Raw genomic sequence first — 5000 nt, forward strand, 5'->3', positions numbered from 1 at the left:
ATCAGTACATTTATCTTCTTCACATGTTTTATGTTCTCTCATCTTTACCATTGCCTCACTTCATATATTTTGAAAAATGTAGCGTAAACAAATTCAGTAGGGTTTTGCAACTAACCAAGAGACCGTGTTGCTACCAAAAGGATGTCCATGCGATTGCAATTACCTGATAAGTCTTTACTGTAGTCTGCGGCAAATGACACATACAAGTTCTGTCAGGTCAGAATCCTGCATTTGAAATAAGGTGTATGTATGTATGTATTATGTACTGTAATATATATATATATATTATATATATATATATATATATATATATATATATATATATATATATATATATATGTATATATATTTTTTTTCTGGAACTGTATTGTTATTTGTTGAGTATCAGTTACCATTCATACGGCCATTGGACAGATGAGGAAGAAAAGTTTTTGTTTTGACTTATTGGTTTGGAAGCTTCAATTCGGGAAGATCCTCTAATAAGATCTAACAAGGATGTGGTTGATTACCTTGGTCACATTTTCTGGATGGCTGTGCAGTGTACATTGATGTGTGTCAGAGCGCTGATACCAGAAGCCAGAAATCCTTAATCTCTGAGACTTAGCAAAGTCCCAAGGAAAGAAACTATTCTTGCTACTGGCATCGAGCTATGTGGACAGATATCTCATTGCCATCTAAATCACAACCATACATCGCATTGAAGTCACCCAGAACAATGCAGACATCAAGGACATCCAGGCCAAGGACATCCTGTGTATTATGCAAGTTGCAGGAGTAGCCTTAGTGTTACAAATGGGCCTTGGGTGGAATTCCCAATACTGCACAGCACCTGAGAAGTGGGCCTGGTGCACATGACTACCATACCTTTACCCACCTCACCTACTGAATCAAGACCCAGCACCTCTGAATGATGCTAATTGGAAATGTCCTCGATATCACTAGCCTGAAGTAAATGTTTGTAATGGGTGCACCAGGTGATCGACCATCAGCCACATTCCTGCCTCAGCTGCCTCACATGTGCTGCTGCCCTCTCCTGCACCATCCCGCCCCACAGATTCCAGTCCAGCTCTCACACAGGTGTTTGCACTGCACTTCAAGATGTTGACTCTGTCAAGTCTCAGTGTACTTCCCTTGCAATGGGTCTTGCTTTGATATTCTGACAGCCGTGCTGTTCAAGTCTCTCATTGAGGCCCAATAAGCTATCATAACTTACTGAAAAGCCAGATTCATTCACTACTCATTTCAAAATAATCATCTGGCTGCTGCAAGCATGAAAGTAAGGTTCACCAGTAGCATACACCTTCACGTCCTCTGTTGGAATGCTTGTGGCATAAAGCCTCCGGCAAAATTACCTCACCCAAGGCAAATATTATCTTTAAACAAGAGGCCCTTGTTGGACTTGCTCTAGGGACTGCAGCTCCCTCCCCCAATGGGTATGTATCTTATGTTCACCATGTTGAGAATTGCTCATTACTTGCATCCACTCCTGTGTTCAGCACCAGCAACTCTGTACACCTATTGATGAAAGTACAAGTTTCCATTGAGGTTAAGGCGGGAGAAGGAATGATTCATCTCTACAATGTCTATTCTGTCCCAGTAAGGATAAATATCAATCCTGTGCCTTCTCCCATGGCCCACAGCACAGTATACATGGGTGATAGTAATGCTCTATACCCAGCTTCAGGCGGACGCTCTTAAACCCCTAAACTGTAGCAGCACACAGCTTACTAAGTTTATGTGGCATAAGCACCAAGCATGCTGGGATACAAGAGGTGTCACATATTCTTAGGGAGGTGCTCTTGACCACATACTTACCTATGGACTTGTGATATCTCAGGTCAAGTGCTCATCTGTCCCTGCTCTTTCTTTCAGATTACCTTGCCCTCAACCTGCAGTACTCGATTCCTACACTCCTATACATTCCTATGCCTATCAACATACCCATACTTCATTTGTTACTTTAGCACATAATTTGTTTAACCATTATGTTTGCAGCCTAAACATCAACCGCCATGCAGGAGCTCCAGAGTGCTGTATCAAGGCAACAGAGAAACAGATGGCATCACATACTCTGCCCTGTGCCTTCTCCTGAAAGTCCCTGGTGATCCCCACCTACAGCTTTACAACATGTCTCCAAAATGGGTATGTGCCGCAAGGGTGGAGAACAAGTTTCATTGTACCTGTTTTTAAGCCTGGCACCTACAAATTCATACCAATATTTCTTACATCACGCTTCTGTAAAGTGTTGGTGTACCATCCTTATGTATCTGCTTCAGGACAAACTCATCCACATTATATATATTCCTGCCAAAACGCAAGCACACACCATTGTTTACTGGAGCTATACACTCACCTCTTCTATATGAGTGTTGTTTCGTTCCTGGACCTAAAAGTGCCTTTGATAATGCAAATTCAGATTTGATACTCGAGCACCTTGTGGATTTTGGTGTTAATGGGAATATCTTGTGATTGACATGAGGATACCTCAACAACAGATCATCCTGCATCCTTTCTAAAGGTGCCTGCAGTATATTTAAAACGTTGGTTTTGGAACCCCACAGGGAGGTGTCTATATTCCTTCTCTTTTTAATATCTTTATGGACTGTCTCATCTCCTAGCTTCCTGACATCCCAGGGACAAAAATCACATGCTATGCAGAGACTATCTGTGTTCACTCTACCTCCCCAGAAGATTTGTAACACTTCATTCCTTTTCTGAATCTTCTTCTTCATGTGGCCTCATCATCTCTCCTGAAAAAAGTAAGATCTCTCCACAGAACCCACGACCAGTACTTGATTTTCTTGTGGGCTTCAGCATGATACCATTCTGGATGCAGTATCTTTAACTGTTACATTAGCATTTTCCTCTATGGGAACACCAGCATCCAGTCTTCTAAGGTCTCAGTAAACATTCCAGCCAGCTGAATGAGGTTATGGTCGACGAGAATTGGAGTCCAGTGACATTCTAAGGATGCTTACATGATGTTGACCATAATATGTGTGTGTGTGTGCGTGTGTGTGTGTGTGTGCGTGTGTGTGTGTGTGTGTGTGTGTGTGTGTGTGTGTGTGTGTTGTGTGTGTGTGTGTGTGTGTGTGTGTGTGTGTGTGTGTGTGTGTGTGTGTGTGTGTGTGTGTGTTTATGCATACATGCATGCAATAATGTGTATATATATATGCGTGTGTGTGTATATGTATGTATATATATATATATATATATATATATATATATATATATATATATATATATATATATGTATATATGTATATATATATATACATATATATATATATATATATATATAATATATATATATATATATATATATATATATATATATATACTTACATATAAATATATCTGCATGTATGTATGTATGTATGTATACATATATACGTACATACATATGTGTATGTATATATATACGTATATATGTAGGTATGCATGTATATATACATACATATATATATGTAGGTATTTATGTATACATACATGCTCATTAAAGATTCCCTGACTCATTTCAGCTTATCCTCAGAGGCTGAAATTTCACATGCATAATGAGTCCTTAATTCATAACATGTTTTCTGTGACTTCAGATATCAGTGTTTCATCATCTTGTTAATGTCTGCCTTTTGAAAATGTTTTCATACAAGGTAAGGAGAATAAGGTGGGTGAGGAATGATGTAGTTACAGGACCGCGCTTTCATCTGTGCAATTGAGAGTTTCGAATACGGGTGTTTTCTTGTAGGAGGCAGACCCGCAGTGTCTGTAGCAGCGAAGCATAGTAAGGTCCTGTAATTTTAGTGCCTTATGCGAGGAAATCCGTCATCACTACTCCATGATGGTCCCAAAAGACTGTGAGCTTGACCTTGCATGCAGAAAGTGTGGTACGTGCCTCTTTCTTTTTGTTCGGGGGGGGGGAGACAAACTGCTTCCATTGTTTTGACTGAGACTTAGTATCTTGGTGTGTTTCCTTCACATGTGTTGTGAGTCGTAAGTTCGTTGACCGCCATTGCTATTCACCAACAGCCCACTACAGTCTGGGGGCATGGTGGTAGTTGCGATCTTTTAGCTCGCAACACGGACACAGTCTCCGAAATCCTCTCGACCTTCGCTTCCAATTGTACAACCATGTCTACAAAATCCTGTGAGTACACGTTTTGGGCCTCTTTATTTCTTTTCCCTTCCTTCTTCTCCCATAAATGTGTTAAGCTGTATGTTGGGTAAAGCTGCTAAGTGACAGCAAATGGCACGTTCTCATACTATTCTTCTGACCTTAGATCGCATTACTGTGTAATCACAGTATGTGGTCAACAAACATGAATATCGTTCATTAATCAAGTAGTTAATTAATTTTTCTTGTTTTAGAGATTTATATTGTTTCAACTGCAATGAATTTAATGCATTTATGATTTTATCGTTATCACATATATGATATAATTTATTCCTATTCTCATAGCACTTTTCCCGTCTTGCTCTGGCCTCATGAAGTTTTGTTATATTGCCCAATGGTGACAGGTTCTATCAGCACTAGAATGGAACTTGTAACGATTTTTTTTATAAACTTATTATTTTGAGTATAGCATTAGCATCTTCCCCATATAGTAGTGCACAGGGATGCCTGATATAATGTGGGGTTGTATATATCGCCTAATAGAGCTACGCTTCGATATTACAATAGTAGGTACAAGTAAATCCGAAGTTATTCGTTCGATCGGCAACTTTCGAGTTGGTGTGACCTGCTGTTACGTCTGTTCATTAATGTAGGACTAGGGTTTAAGCTAAAATCGTTATTCACTAATTAATCACGCCCTTCTCACCCTCTAGAAGTCACTTGCATGTTTTGGGTAAATCCCAAGCAATCGTGTGATTCGTAATAGTTAGATACCTGTAGGGAATATCACAAGATACATAGAAGAGAGCAGATTATTTATAGATTTCCCCGGCTCAGTTCGCTTCATTCGTATGGCATTTTGGGTATAGGAACTACCCATCGATGAAGT

This window comes from Penaeus monodon, chromosome 5 (genome assembly GCF_015228065.2).
Source record: "Penaeus monodon isolate SGIC_2016 chromosome 5, NSTDA_Pmon_1, whole genome shotgun sequence".
NCBI classification, from domain to species: Eukaryota; Metazoa; Arthropoda; class Malacostraca; order Decapoda; family Penaeidae; genus Penaeus; species Penaeus monodon.